Genomic DNA, 16,620 nt, shown 5'->3' with positions numbered 1-16,620 from the left:
CATCTTTGAAAAATGAACCCCACATGCAATAGGAACCATATTCAAGTTTGTTAGTCTAAAGAGTGTGGAATTCAGATTGGCCAGACAATTCCCCAGAAAACCTGGCCAGGTAATTATACTATTTTCTGCTTCGTTCCAGTGGCTGCTGTGTTTAAAGGCAGAATGCTGATTTGTCATTCTGGTCCTTGCAGAACCTTTTTACCAACCATAGTTTACCTCATGCACCCATGAAATTAAATCTGGGGCACTGATGATGAATCCAGTCAAAACCGGCTGAACTCTCCTCCGTACTTAGGGATCAGAAGGCATGAACCTGGCCAACTTTCTCTTTTGTACATGGTTACTTTATTTTCTTGCCTCAACTCCCCGTCCTTTAGAAAAGACAGGGATTTATTGTTTTTCCTTTTCCAGATAGCATTATATTTACAGAGTTCAAGTAGGACTACATGCTGTCTATTGTTTGAAGGGAAAGTTTTATCTTAGCTTTAAAGGACACACAAAGTGCCTACAAAAATTGTAGATGTGGGGGTGGGGGTGGGGAGCAATTTATGAGTTGTATCTGTTTTTGTCATTTTTTTACTACTCTATTTTATAGTTTGGTTGATTATCCCTGTAATGGCTTTTCCATGTATCTTAGAGCAAGCAGTAGGTAAATGCTTTCTTTCAAGTATAAAGGTTTAGCATATTTAAGTTGGCACAAGACTTTAGGTTAAATAAAGTTCACCTCAGACAGTGGGGTAGTTTCTATCCCTTGGAGACCGTAGGTTGTATTTTGAAAAGTGCTTTGATCTTGAATATAGGCACCTGAGGGATTTCATTCCAGCTGTATGAAGGTGCCTTCAGTTGCTATATGCAGAGAAATTATTCAAATTCTTGGCATCAGAACCTCTCATGTTTCCCTTTCCTCTCCCCTCCCTACCCTCTCAGGCCTTCTGACCCTAAATGCTGAAGTAATTCTCTTTTTTTGAGACTCGTGAGTGAGAAACAAATGTTGGACACCCAAGACCCCATCACAGTACAGGCAACTTTCAGTTGACTGGTAATGGATAATGATGGAATCTGCCATTGTAGATGATGGATGAGCCCTAGTCCAGTGAGGAAGACTTTGGGAACCTGACCCTGCACAAAGGAATTGATGATAGTGCTAGCGGTTTGGGCTTGGTGCTACTCGCACTCTCTTGTCCCTGCCAGCATTGTTCCCACTGAGGCAGTATATGCAACTGAGGCACTGTGAGAAGAAGCATGGCCTAATAATAATAATAATAATAGTATTTGGTAAGCACTTACTATGTGCCAGGCACTGTACTAAGCGCTGGAGTAGACACAAGGAAATCAGGTTGGATGCAGTTCCTTATCCCATGTGGGATTCACAGTCTCAGTCCTCATTTTGCACAGGAGATAACTGAGGCACAGAGAAGTGAAGTGACTTGCCCAAGGTCACACAGCAGATGAGTGGTGGAGCAAGGATTAGAACCCGTGACCTTCTGAGTCCCAGGCCCGTGCTCTGTCCACTTCGCCATGCCTGGGAGCCAGAAGGACCTGGGTTCTAATCCTGGCTCACCCAGTTGCTTGCTCTGGGACCTTGGGTGAGTCACTTGATTGCTCTTTGTCTCATTTTCCTCAGTTGTAAAATGGAGATACTTGTTCTCCCTTGTGCTTAGACTGTGAGCCCCATGTGGGATAGGGACTATGTCTGACCTGATTAACGTGTACTTACCCCAGCGTTTAGAACAGTGTTTGACACACAGTAAGCAATTAACAAATACCGTGAATAAAGCACAAAAAACACACAAGTAGCCAGGCATTCAACACAGGGGAAATGCTCATAAGAATTACACACCTCTTTAGTCCCAGTCTTTCCCAGGTGTACAAGAACATTCATTCCAATAACTGTTCCTTTATCAGTGGTTACTAAGTACCCTACTAAAACCATGCTATGGAAGATATAACCCATTTTCCAGACAACGTTTCCAAAATAAATTAACCCAAAAAGAATAGTAGAGAATAGAAAATATTCGATGTACAATAGCCATTTATGGCCAAAGTGACCACCGTGTAAAGGCTTATGCAATACTTATAATAATAATGAACTTACAATAATAACAAATTGTTATATTTGTTAAGTGCTTACTGTATGCCAGGCACTGTGGGGTGGTTACATGCAAATCAGGTTGGACACAGTCCCTGTCCCACATGGGGCTCCCATTCTCAATCCCCATTTTGCAGATGAGGGAACTGAGGAATAGAGAAGTGAAGTGACTTGCCCAAGGTCACACAGCAGACAAGTGGAATGAGAACTCACAACCTTCTGACTCCCAGGCCCGTGCTCTATCTATTACGCCATGCTGCCTCTCTAGTATAGATCACAGCCGGTACGTTTTGGGGATCTTGGTGGGGGGACCATCCCCAGTGATCCTTGAACATGTCCAGTCTCCATCATCTTTCATTTCAGTGTACATGCAGTGCACTTCTAGACTCAGCGGCACATCCAAGCATGCGGAATCTAATTAAAAATACTGACATACTAAAATGGAGATACCAGTACACTTGAAGAGGGGCTTATGATGTATGCCTTTCAGGAAAGGTGTGAACCCTGTGAAAAGCAGCATGGCCTAGTGGAAAGAGCATGGGCCTGGGAGTCAGAGGACCTGGGTTCTCTATGTCTGACCCCATTATCTTGTCTCCACCCGAGTGCTTAATATAGTGCCTGACGCATAGTAAGCTCTTAACACATATTATAATTATTATTATTATTATTACCTATAGATTACTCCTCTAGGTAGGTCTAATAAAGTTTGGAAAACACTGGTGGAGATTATGAAATGTCCAAATAATCCAAATACCACATGTTAGCCTTTAATTTCAACCTTCTCATCTAGCCTCTAATCAGAGTTAAATGTAAAAAGTGGTAGTAATATTTATTGAGCACACTGAGTTCAGTATACTATACTCAGTGCTTGGGAAGGTAGAACAGAATGAAGAGCTGTGTTCCCTGTCCACAAGGAGCTTACATTCTGTGAGGGGAAACAGACATCAAGCTGTTTACAAATAGAATAATCAGATAAGTAATTGAAAGCGCATTTGAATAAACTCTTTCACAAGTGTTTCAGATGAGAATAAATAAATACAGAAATGCTAAAGATGACTGATGAGATATATGGTTTGGGGGATTAATCAGGGAAGACTTGTTGGAAAAGGCTGGATTTCCCTCTAGACTGTAAACTCGTTGTGGCAGGGATTGTGCCTGCTAGTTCTATTTTATTGTACTCTCTCAAGTGCTCAGTACGGTGCTCTGCGCATAGTAAGCACTCAATAAATATCGTTTATGGATTGATTGACTATGAAAATGGGGAGGCGAGCGATCTTTTGGATTTGTGTTGGGGAGTATGAAACTGTGGGGACCTCCTGGGAAAAGACAAGTTGGGAGAATCAGGCTGGTAGTGTTAGCAGGTGAGTTTGGAAGGAACAGCAAGTGCGAGCTGGGATGTAATAGAGCAAGGCGGTCAATATGTACAACCGGGAAAGTTGATACAGAGCCTTGAAACCAAAGGGGTAAATTACTTGTTAGATGTGGAGGTACTGACGTATGCCAAGAAATTTTTCAGGGGTATAAACGGAGCAGCAACATCAGTCAGTGGAAATTAATGAACAGTTGCTGTGTGCTGTACTGTACTAAGCACTGTGTCTACCAACTGTGTTAATTTGTACTCTCCCTGTTCCCTGCCCATGGGGAGTTTACAGTCTAGAGGGGCCACTTAAAGAATAACAACATGCAGTGTAAACTGAAGGAAAGAGGAGCTGAAGACTTTGAGGTCATCTGCTCACCTTAACCCCCTCTCAGGGTTGCACGTGGAGAGTTTCCAGTACTCTACCAGTCTCAGCTGTGGGAGGGAGAGTCAAGCAGAGACATATCCATTCCATTCCTAGCTTGAGCAGTGGCTAGCGAGTGGAAGGCAATCTGCTGCAAGTCAAAACTGCTGCAAGTCAAAACTCACCTGTGCTGGGCAGTAGCGGCAGGGGAGAGAGTCGAGGGCAGACACTCAAGTTTACTGCACGGAGGGAGGCATTGGTAAACCACTTCCGTATTTTTACCAAGAAAACTCCATGGGTACACTACCAGAACGATTGCAGATGGAGTGCGGGGCGCTCTGGGAGAGATGTGTCGGTGGTGTCGCTGTGGGTCGGAAATGACTCGATGGCATAAGACAAGACAAGCTCACCCTATTCCAATCCAGCAGCCAATCTAGGTTCTAACTAGCAGTAAAATAGCCCAAGTCTAAAGCCACAGGAAGGATCAAAGGAAAAGCAAGAAATAACATTTTTCTAATGGGAATTGGGGAAAACCTCCTAAAAGAGGTGCCGCCTTAGAAGGAGTTGGGAGTTGGGAGGAGGGATGTGGCTTAATAGTAATAATAATTGTGGTATTTGTTAAGCACTTACTATGTGCCAAGCACTGTTCTAACCACTGGGGTGGATACAGGGTAATCAAGTTGTCCCACGTGGGGCTCACACTTTTAATCCCCATTTTACAGATGAGGGACTGAGGCACGCAGAAGTTAAGTGACTTGCCCGAGGTCACACAGCAGACAAGTGGCAGAGCTGGGATTAGAACCCACATCCTCTGACTCCCAAGCCTGTACTTTTTCCACTAAGCCACGTAGTGTTACAGATCTCCAAACCATTAACATATTTTTTTTCCTACGTCAGAATTGAATTCATAATTCTTTGTGGTAAAAGGCCAGTGCATTGGACCTATTGACAAGTCCTCTTCTTTCCTTTATGCCCTAGTCCCAGGAAATACAGCCCAAACAAAATGTTTCATTATGAGTGAGAGGGATCATTTTTTGATTGTCTGTAGTATTACACTTAAAATCAGAAACTAAAGGTGTAGATTAATTATGATTCCCACAGTGAATAACCATAGAGTACCCTAGACTCTCCAGTTCAAGAAATTCATAACACTGAGTCTGAGTTGGTCTTCCATTCATTCTACCTAACCCCTCCTGTGCTGGCTCTTGAAATTTTCCAGCTGTAATTTCTAATGCTGGTGGCATTAACTTGAATCATCTGTAAATCCAGAAAAGTGCTGTGAAGGGGTTAAGGTGGGGAAAAAAGATTTTGAGGCCGGGAGACTTTATTTTTCCAAATACTTAAATTAGAGAAATTTAAGAGGTGTGACTAAACAGATTACAAACTGACAGGACTTTTCAGATATTTCACCCACAGACCTCAATCTTTTCAAATACAAATGAGATTAGACTCATGGCATCTAAATCATCATTTCTACCCCGCCTATAAGGGAGATTAAAGCATCTGTAGAACATTTCAATGTGTGTTCAGTTGACAGTGATTGCTAAGAACGCTTTCCTAATAGCCATCTTCCTCTAAATGTATATATTAAATCGCAATTTCTTTAAGCTATTTCCTGAACTTTGCTACTTTAAGCATCTCTAAGCAATCAAGATGTCATTTTTAAAAAATAATATTTGGTTTTCAGCACAGAGCACAGCTGGGAGATATATTTTTTTCAGTATATTAACATAAAATTAAGGTGAAATGTTCCACCCTGACTTATTTGTCATGTAACACATCCCTTCTTTTTTTTCAGCAGATGGGAAAATTCTTTATACTCTGAGGCTCAGAGTGCTAAAGTTTTGTTAAATTTGACTCTTCCTCTTCTCTTCAGTAGAGTTTGCCCAGCAAAGTCTGATAAAGTTCCAGTGAGCTGGCTAAAGAGGTCTTTAAAAGTGTGCTCTCGCTTCTTTTTTATCTGATTGGCTTTAGGATTCATTGTAATACCCCACCAACTTTAGTAAAAGGTTGATATTGCCTGAAGAGAGAAGACCTTTTTATACTAGTGGTTTTTGTTTTTGAAATCTGTGGTCTTATTGGAGTTTTCTTCCAGGTGGTAAATAAATTGATCCATACTCATTCTGGTGGTGGCTGAACCCTGCTGCAGTTGAGTAGGGACATGAATTAGAGCCAGAATGGTGATCTTTGCCCCAGTATGAATCTCAGCTTATGACGGGCAGAGAAACACACAACCTGGGCATCTTTTCTCACCACTTTTTCATGTTTCTCCATGATGAACTTCAAAGGTATCGGGACTTGAAATGATAATGCCCAAGAGAGTGAATTTCAATGGCAAGTTTCCTTAGTATTCCCTAAGATTAAATATGCTTTGCTCTTTGGGTTTGTGTCTTTGGAAAGTTTTGATCAACACCTCCCAATCAGTGCCTTTTAAAAAAAAAAACTTGTAAGCCACAGTTTTTGAATGCACAGGACTTTCCTTATGACATAAAACATTTCCTTACTGAACTGTTTTGAAGAACTGGTGTCGAAATCAGCTGGGAGAGGTTTAGTGGTTTGCCTGGAGGTACATATAGGGAATGAGCTATCAGAATCTGAACTCAAGTTGTGGCTCAGCTAACTCTCTGAGTTGTACTTACCTTTCAATCTGGCCACTCCAAGCCCTTCCGGGGAACTGTTCGACACTTCTGTAGATATACACAAAGCCATGATTGGTCCAGAAGAACTTGTCATGGATTTCAGAAGCATCAGCATAATTGAATTCATCATATGAATAATTAAGGAGTAGTGAGCTCTTACAGGATGGTAGATGCAGACAAATTAATCAGTGGTATTTATTGAGCACTTACTGTGTGCCGGGCTCTGTTGTAAGTGCTTGGGAGAGTACAATATAATAATAATTATGGTATTTGTTAAACACTGTGTGCCAGGCATTGTACTTAGGGCCGGGGTTGTTACAAGCAAATGAGGTTGGACACAATCCCTGTCCCTCGTGGGGCTCACATTCTCAATCCCCATTTTTCAGATGAGGTAACTGAGGCACAGAGAAGTGAAGTGACTTGCCCAAAGTCACACAGCTGACAGGTGGCAGACCGGGATTAGAACCTATGGCCTTCTGATTCCCAGGTCTGTGCTCTGCTCCACTACACCAAGCTGCTTCCCAACAGCGTTGGTAGATGTGTTCATTCATTCAGTTGCATTTTTTGAGTGCTCACTGTGTGGGTAGCACTGTACTAAGCGCTTGGAAAGTACAATTAGGCAACAAAAAGAGACAATCCCTACCCAACAACGGGCTTCCCTCCCTGCCCGCAGTGAAAGGGGCCATTCAAATCATTCTAAAGGGATCTAAGAAGCAAAAAGCTCACATTTTAAAGAGGGATAATTCTTTTCTCTTGTATTTTCTAGGGGGTTTTTTTGTTGACAGTTTTTGACAATTAATAGATGTTCCTCAGTAACATGATCGCCAGCGAAATTTGTTGGCCCTGCATGGCCTGAGCCCATTCATGGAGCAGGAGGCCTAAGTCAGTCTGACCTTTGTTTTAATTTGGGCCAGAACTGGCAAGGCCTGGCCCATCATCAGCCGGAGGACTGTGGCATGTGTGGCAGTAATCCCATTCATGCTCAGTTGCTCTAGTGCCCAAGTGCTACAGGGAACTCCATCACCTTGCCCTGTCCTACCTCATCTCGCTACTTTCCTGCTACAGCCAACCCAACCCACACACTTCACTCCTCTAATGCTAACCTTCTCACTGTGCTTCGATCTCAGCTATCTGGCCACCGACCCCTTGCCCACGTCCTGCCTCGGGTGGATACAAGATGATCAGGCTGGACTCAGTCCCTGGCCCACATAGGGCCCACAGTCTTAATCCTTATTTTACAGATGAGGTAACTGAGGCACATAGCAGTTAAGTGACCCGCCCAGTGTCACACAGCAGACAGTTGGCAGATCCAGGATTAGAACCCAGATCCTCTGACTCCCAAGCCCATGTATGGTTCATGTACACGGGTGGCTTCCAAGACCAAAAGAGTCGCAGCCTCAGGCGAGTCCAGTCAGTCACTCAATCATATTTATTGAGTGCTTGCTGTATGCAGAGCATTGTACTAAGCGCTTGGGAGAGTACAATGCAAAAATAAACAGAAACATTCCCTGCCCACAATGAGCTTGCAATTTAGAGGTGGACCCGTGAGCTGCTTCACTGCTAGTCTAGATCATCTGTCCTCTTGCATCCAATTACAAGACTCTGAAACATGGTAGCAGGTACCTTGTAAGCGCCTTGTGGGCAGGGATTTAGTCTTCCTTCTCTATTGTATTGTGCTCCCACAAGCACTTCATACAGTGATTGGAGAGTTCATCTTAATTATAGTAGACCTGCCACTTGCTTATTGTTTCATGGGTCTTTCAAAGTCATCCTGCTGTCCCCTTTGTCCTCCTGAATGGGCAAAGATACCCTTGCAAATTGGATAATATTGTCTTGGCCAAAAGTGATTGGCATGCCAGATTTATAATGTAAGATTTGGGTTGAACAGTGAGGACGGCCAGGGAGTATTTAAAAAGCCTGAACCATGGCTCTTCTAAGAAGGGGCCTCTGCCCAGTGAAGGTGTCAAGAAAGTTCAGTAAAGTGCTAGAGAAGAAGCTTTCTTTCCTGTGTTATTTTCTCCACCTTTGGGTCCTGCCTGCTCACCAATATTTGCTTGTCTTTTCTTAGCTAGATCAGTTTAAACAATATTTTTAGGAAATATCTGTTTCCTTTAAGAGAGGAAAATGTTTAAAGTAAACATTTCCTGCAAGCTGCTGCTGAATTTATACAGTAATGAGTTGCTGGTGACGCAGTAACTTTCAATGTTTTCTTTGAAGAAAATAAAATGAAGATTAAACAAAATTTTGTTCTGAAACAGTTCCGTAGTGCCAACTCTATTTTTGTGCCGTTTAAAATAAGACACCCTGGCCAGATGGGTTTTGTGGGGGTTTTTAAGCTTTTGAAATTTTGGAATTGAGGCAATAAAAAGGAAAGGAAAGAAAGCAATGTGAAGGGAAAGAGAAAAAGAATGTATTTATATTTCACATATCTTCCAAAGGCTCAAAGGCCTTTCTGTTGTATCATCCTTTTGCCTCTACTAATTAGGCAGGGGCATGTTTTATCTCCATTCTAGGGGTGGGAAACAGAGATAAAGACAAGTGAAGAGCCTTATTCTAAATTGCATGCTTTGTGGCTGAATTGGAATTAGGGACCTATATCTCCATCTCCCCAGGCTTAGTGGTCTTTCACTAGATAACTTAATGAGGTAGGCACTGTTGAGATAGGAGATCTGTTGGGTTCATCCTAATGTCATTTCTAGGTGAAACTTTGACTGCTTAAAACTGCATTCCTGTCCAGTGGATTGCTGCCTTCAAAAGCACAGGCACTTTTCCCTTTTATGTGCAGATTTCCTTTGAATGTTGGTGTTGCCCATTGCAAGGTCCTTCCACAGAGCCACTGTGTTTATGGTGTGTGGGGAAGCTGCAACACATGATAAAAGGACAAATGTGTGATTTTTCTACTTAACATTCACCTGTTATGGGTCCATTTGAGTATGGATGGAAGTAGAAAGGGGGAAGAAATGGCCACACACAGTACCTTGAGGGGATTTTTAAAAAATGATCCAGGTAATTGGAAATATTTCTCTTTTAAGGAATACTGCATATATCTGAGAAAATGCTATCCAATAGAGTCAGTATAAATAGCTCAATTTACCATTTCCAACTTTTCCCTTATCATTCAAGCCTATGATGTACTTTTTCCTGAAAGCATAGCTCACAGTGGATGTTCAGTTATCAACTTAAGTTGAACATGACCATGACAGAGATACTCATCCTCCCCCTTTTCTTTTTACACAAATTAGGCCTGAATTTAGGAAGGTGGAGTATTGGAAAAAAACAAAACACTTTTTCTAAGTAAAAGTCTCAGCAGAGAGCTGTGAAGATCGTGCTATTGTCTAGGTAACCCTGGGTCCTAGAGATGGTCTTTAAGAACATTTGTGGAAGAATCCCAAAGCCTTTTGGAAGCGTCTCAAATTATTTATTGGTGTGTTCTTCAAAAGAGTTAAGACAGTAACACGCAAAGCCATGAAATATCCCATCCAGAAATGATAGGAATTTATCCATAATGGATCTCAGGCAGTTTAAATGGTGGTATGAGATGCTTTCTTTGTCATCCCCCTTAAAATTTTCTCTCTTTCCCAGATGAATGGAAATTTGCCAGTTAAAATATTTTAAAAATCACCAAACCAAAGGTGCACATATTAACTGCTCATTGGTCTTTTTTGTGACCAGGTTAGCTAGTGCTTTGTTAAAGGTCCCTTTGGCTTTTTAAAATCCTCAGCAGAGTCCTAATTTGGGGGAAGAGAAATGCCCAAATCCCTACTCGTGGTCTTCAGCTTCTTGTTTTTGCCTTCTTCGTTAAGCAAGTCCAATTCAAATTGATGGTTTTGTACTCAGTTGCCAGAACATTTTGATCTGAACTCTGTGCTCCTTTTAAATATATTCAGAAATGAACTGACGTGACTTTGGCAGCTCTGAATGAAGTATTTTCCAAGCAAGCGTGTATAAAGATAGACAAAATGCCAGCTTCTCAGCTGAATAATTCATAGCTTCTTTCTTTCCCCTTCAAGTTGCAAGTAAGCACCCTATGATTCTGACTCTGGAATGTCCCAAAAGTCTATTTGTAGGCATTTAAGAGAAGGTGGGAGAACAAGGGAGGTTTGAATGGCATGTGAATTGCTTTTACCCACTCTTCGGTCCATACATGTCTGCTCAGAGGAGCCCTTAAAGGATTACAAAGTATGATCAAGGCCCTTCTCATCTGTAATAAAAGGAAGCTTAAGACTGAAATTTTGACTTCTCAACTTGTAGCAATAAAGCGTTAAAGACATTTGAGGGTGAGGGAGAGGAGCGTAAGGATGTCTTTTTTTGTTTTCTATCATGTGTGTTGGGTTCGACGCCCAATTATGCTTGGATTGAAATGTTTTGGCATGCTTCTCTAGGGCCAGCTGGGCTGGGAAGAGAAGATTTGAAAGAGTTAACACTTTTGCTTTTTCGGAAAGTTATCTGTTAAGAGTATTAGTTGTTTAATAAAGCGTGCCTGCCCTCCAGATGAACCCGCCAGTGACTCTGCAATTGGGGTCATTCCAAGTTCATGCTGTGGACTTTTGACTGCTTTCTGTGTATGTGAAAACAGTCGGCAGCTCCTGCGGGGATCATTCATTCAGCCCTGTAACCCAAAACTATTGCCAACGGGCACCTGCTGGGGCAACTTCCCAGGAGGTCCATGGGGGAAGCTACCAAACTCATCAGGCATCTGTGGAGATAAAAAACAGTGGGGGATCCCCTGGGATACCCAGCTAATCAGGCATACATACAGACAACACATCAGGGTGCTTCACAGGCTACCCAGCCAACCGGCCCTGTCAGATTGCATTAGGAAGCTTCCTTTAGGAAAAGGGATGTGAGCTAATTAAAGGCCCTTTATATCCCAGAGGGGAAGAGAGAGGAAGGTGGTTAACTGTGCCCCAAATTTATCGGGTCTAAAACTTTGGACAACCCGGGCACTTGGAACCGTGTTTATTCCCACCGTGGTCTGGACCTGATTTCTCAAACAGAGCCTCTCCTTTGGGACATTTCAGGCTCACCTGCCTGGATCACGGGAGTTCTGACCACTTTAGCAGTTGTGGTAAAAGGTGGCCTTAAAATTGCCAAACTTGCAGATGAGTTGTGAAAAGTGTTGGATGCCACACAGTAACCCTTCCCTCAGTCGCTCCCACCGCCTCCAAAATCCGGTTGCATAAGGAATTTGGTATTGCTGGTTTTAATTTTGCCCCACAGTTCTTTTCAAAACAGGCAATTAGCCATTTAAGTTAAGGCCCAGCCTTGTGTGTCTAAAGATTATTTTAACTATGTGGTATTTTTATAATCTTTGTAATGTTAACACACTTTTGAAAAATAAGTGAATTGTATTTACACAGTAACCCAAAGAGTTTATTGCATCACCACTAATGCACTTCACATAAGAGAAATTGTTTGCAAAGATATATTGAGTGACCTTTTGATTCATACTGACAAAACCCAGGAAATTCCAAATCAAAGGCCAACAACCTGTTTCCTTAGTTCTCTTCCCTGTGCTCACGTAGATCAGTTATTGTATTTGCTGTGAGAGCAAATTACAACAATGTTAATTTTGTATTTCCTTGCTTTTGTCTAGCACAGACAATCTGTCTTCAAAGCAGATTATGATATCGCTGAAATATCTAGGCACAAAGGAATGAACTACCTTTTGAATGAACTAGTTTTCTCCTTTGGCAAGTCATTCTTTACCTAGCACTCTTCTTCAGAATACAGGAAACCAACCTAATGGCTAGGGAATAGTGGTAAGCACCTCACCTTTACCTTTTGTTAAGGTTTTTATTCCATCCTATTTGGAAGGTGCTTTGAGTCAAGCAAGTAAAATGGAACTGCCTCTTTAAAACCCAGCTCTCTATTGTGCAACATTTTTCATTTGGGGACTACCCCGCCTGAAAGCATTTGCAAAAGTGAAGCACTTTATGTTATGTTCTAAAGGGAATTCAGGGAAATTGGGCTGTAGAAACATTCATTTCCTCTGTCTCCTTATATTGGACAGTCAGTAGTTTCTTAAATTGCACCCCTGAAACATAAAGTGAGATGTCTTAACTCAGGACCAGGAGATTGGGTTCTGATCCTAGAGCTTGGTAAATTACTTCCTCTGTCTGTTTTAGTCACATAAAAATAAGTTGCAAAGTCTTCACGTAGGATTCGCTCTGTATTTATTAAGGGCATAGTGTATGCAGAGCACTATATTAAGCACTAGGGAAAAAAACAGGTGAAAATTTGGATTGGGTCTCTGGTTCTCAGAGGGCCCACAATCTAGATGGTAATCAGAAATTAAACTGAATTTTCCATACTTAAGTAAATATTGAATCTCCTGTTCAAGGGAGAGGTTTTGGTTCATTTTTAACCCTGGAAACTACAGATGTGCAATACATGTTGTTCAAACCGTAACACTGTCCATTTTCAGGAACCTTGGGAACTACCAGAAATAAATTCTGAATGTAATTGAACATTCTTTTCTGTTCACTGCAATGCAGAGTTTGGAGAGCCTGTCTTTCCCCTAAACTCGAGAAACGCATCCAAGCATTTCCCAGCAGTTTAGCATCTTTTTAAACCCATCAACTTCTTTGAGATCAAAAGGTGACTAGAAAATCACCCTCCCTTAAAATCCAAAGCAAACAAAGAAAGGGGTCCTCCTTCCTGAACGAAAAAGGCCCCTTTTAGTCCTTATTTAACAATTGGATAAATGTAAAGTACAGAAAAGAAAGAATGATAAAGTTCCATTATCATCTTTGCCTTCTGAAAAGTTTGAAAACCCACAAATGAAACGTGAGTCATCACTTGGTAAACCAAGTTTTGGGAAGTTAACTTTCATGGACCGTTTTGATAGGTCTATTAAATAGCTTCAGCATTTTATTGAGCTTGTAACTAAGACGAATCTGGTACAGTAGAGAGTATGCATTCTGGGAATGTTTCTTCTCTTCTTCCTCCCCTACTTAATGATTTCAGAAAAATCACCCTTTGGCCCTTGGTGTTATACAAAGTTTCCAGCTACTGGCCAAGCAGTTCGGACTCAATTCATTCAATCGTATTTATTGAGTCTTTACTGTGTGCAGAGCACTGTACTAAGTGTTCGGGAGAGCACTATATAACAATAAGCAGACACATTCCCTGCCCACAGTGAGCTTACAGTCTTATTTTTTGAGAGGGGGAGACAGACATTCATATAAATAAATAAATGACAGATATGTACAGAAGTGCTGTGGGGCTTGGAGGGGGGATGACCAAAGGGAACAAATCAGGGTGACACAGAAGGGAGTGGAAGAGGAATGGAGGGCTTAGTCAGTGAAGGCCTCTTGTAGGAGATGTGCCTTCACTAAGGCTTTGAAGAGGGGAGAGTAAATTATCTGTAGAATTTGAGGAGGGAGGGCGTTCCAGGCAGGACGTGGGCAGTGGTGGTGAGACTAATTCTGGATTTATCTTCAAATAAAAGATTTGATGGGTCATCTCAGTTATTCTCAATTTTTCCTCTGTCCATTGATGGCGGTTAATAGCTCGTAGCTTTAATTTAATGTTAGGTTTGAATAACTTTCTCTTTGTGTATTTGGGCCATTAGTTTCTACTGTAAATAGAATCTGGATGTCGACTTACTTCTGCCCAAGCTTTTGGGATGGTTAGCTTTGTCAACAACATTAGGAAAGTAAGGAGAGTCATATACACTCAGATAAAGAAGAGAAAATGAAGCAGTAATTCCTGAGGTTGCATACAGGACAAGCTTCTTGACATCTTTGTACAGAACAGAGTGCTTCAGGCAAAATTCTTAGTTGTGCTAAAAGCTGATTCTCAAGGAAATCCTGATTGTTTTGGGGAAGCAGGACTGTTGGAATGCAGTTTTTCCTGGCATAGCTCCGGGCCTGTTCCCTGGAATGTAGAGATGTGACTGTCCCCAATCCACAAAATTGTTCACTTTACACATGATGGATGGGACTGTGGAATTAAGGGTGAATCACCTGGAGCAAATTTACATACACAGAGAATAGCTGGTGGAATGTTTGTGACGTATAAAATTAAGTAGACTTTTGGTGTTTTCCTCCCTCAGCTTTATTCCCTCTATTCTCTCCCCCTTCCATCCTCCCTCGCAACATCCACCCCTTCTCTTACAAGGTCTTGGTTGGTCCAGCAGCCTAATTTCAGATAATCATTCATTCAGTTATATTTATTGAGCACTTGCTATGTTGCAGAGCTCTCTACTAAGTGCTTGGAATAGTTCAGTACAGTAGAATTGGTAGACATGATCCCAGCCCTCAAGAAGCTTACATCTAGAGGAGGGAGAGCTAAACTCCCTGTAAAAAGGACACTGAATTTTCCCATGTGCTTGACAGCTTTCAGATATGTGGCATATTTAAAACAGTATTTTAATGGGCATGCTTATGTTTGTATTGTTCCTTTCACTGATAATAAGTAACCCAAAGACCCAAGTTGATCACTCTATCCCCCTGTTGCTAAATCTTCACATATAAATTGACCTTTCTTTTAAAGCTAGGATTCCTCTGAAGTCAGTAGCCCTGGGTGGAACTGGAGAAAATTTCTTAATTATTCTCCAGCTCCATTTTTGAGGTAGACTTAAAAACAATGTCCTTTCCTCTGTCATTTTCTTTTTAGGAAGCGGCTGAAGACAGGTTTATTTCAAGGCAGCAGTGGAGACTTTGTTCCTAAATGAAGATTTGGTTGGTTTTTTTTAGTCAAATTTGGATTAAATTAGGAATGACATTAAGTTTTAATAAAACCACTCCTCTCACATAGGCTAAAATTGAAGTCAAATAGCACTGCTTAACTTCCAGAAATGTCGATACCAGTAACTTGATTATTTGAAGACTTAGAGGAACTGTTCCATCTTTTCCCTTGTTAGCTCCTTGCTATTGAGTGCTACACAAAAGCTTCTCAAGTGATTGACTCTAAGGTTTCCTTTTCTTTCAGTGAAGGAAATCCTCCTTGATGCTTTTGGGGCAATTTACACACAAAAGTTTGCAGGTTTTATCTTTCCTGTTGTAGAAAAGGGAAATTGGTAGGGTTCTCCAGGGGATGAAGTGGACATTTCAGGGTTTGAGTCATGAGTCTCTATTTTTCCTCATGCACTTTATTTTTAAAAGCTCTAGTCAGATCGCCTGGAAGCTCAGCTTAAATCAGGCATTTCTGGTTCTTCTAGTAATATCCCAGAATTTATCTCCATTACCCTGATCCTTTCTTTCTTATGAATTAGAAATAGCAGCCACTACCATATAAACTTCTGTGTAGGAAGATGCTATCATTCAAGGGACACACCCCACTTTTGAAATGATGGCAAATAGAGTAGTTTTTTCCTGAGATTTGAACCCGGATGCCCAAAGTGTATAGACCTTAAAGTCCCTAGAATGTTGAAGGCTGAATGTTGCAGAATGTTGTAGGTTGAATCTTCAAGGATGAGATTGCCTTTATATCCTGAAGTTTTCCTAATGCCCTTCTCATTGTCCTTTCAAGGAATCTGTACTATCTAGCTTAAGATGAGTTTTTTAGCACATGAAAGATGTTTTTAACCTGGAGGCCTTCTCCCTCATTCTTCCTTTATTGCACCAACGTCCTTCACCTATTTAGTGGCATTGAGAAATTGTAAGACCAGTTCTGAAAAGTAATACTTGGCATTCTGGTTCCCAACATTTGAGGGTCTTAAAGTGTTTTACAAACATTCATTGATCCTCTAATTGCTTTTAGAAGGAAGATACTTTTTTTTACATTAAGCTGAGGTTCCAGGGTTAAGTGACTTGACCCTGGAATCTGGCTTGACTTGCAGAGCTAACTGCTTCCCAAAATCAGTAGATAATTTCCCCCTTTTTTATGTGGGGAAACACGGAGGGGATTTTCCCATTTTTGTGCACATTCTTGGAATTCCTGGTGACTGTCAAGATAAAGAAATGTTCGATTACTTGTTTTGATCGGGGTGGTTGGAGGAGGTGGCTGATTTGCCCCAAACATGCAGAGTTTAATCTCCACATTACTGTTATTTGTCTGTTTTAGAGTTGTGCAGAGAAAGGACAGTGATTTCAGACTACTGGATTAAATCTGCCTACTATATTCACAGGCAGAGAGAAAAGCTTGTTAGTACCGTAAAAGGGCAAACGTCCTCAAACGAAGTTTTCTAAGATCAGATCCCCTGGAGCCCTCAAATCCTAGGTCT

General features: G+C 41.4%; 1 protein-coding gene and 1 non-coding gene across 3 annotated transcripts in view; both read left to right on the top strand.

The window, feature by feature from the left end:
• The window catches only part of VPS13D (vacuolar protein sorting 13 homolog D), a 313,068-nt gene that overhangs the window by 180,573 nt on the left and 115,875 nt on the right, over positions 1–16,620 (top strand). The gene's annotated exons all lie outside the window — the stretch shown is intronic.
• Positions 3,832–3,969, top strand: LOC114812353. The gene has a single exon (XR_003760009.1). It is a non-coding gene; the product is annotated as a small nucleolar RNA SNORA7 (small nucleolar RNA).

Source organism: Ornithorhynchus anatinus, chromosome 5 (genome assembly GCF_004115215.2).
Source record: "Ornithorhynchus anatinus isolate Pmale09 chromosome 5, mOrnAna1.pri.v4, whole genome shotgun sequence".
NCBI lineage: Eukaryota > Metazoa > Chordata > Mammalia > Monotremata > Ornithorhynchidae > Ornithorhynchus > Ornithorhynchus anatinus.
The sequence above is the reverse complement of the archived record's forward strand: the minus strand, read 5'-3'. Positions and strand labels throughout refer to the sequence as shown.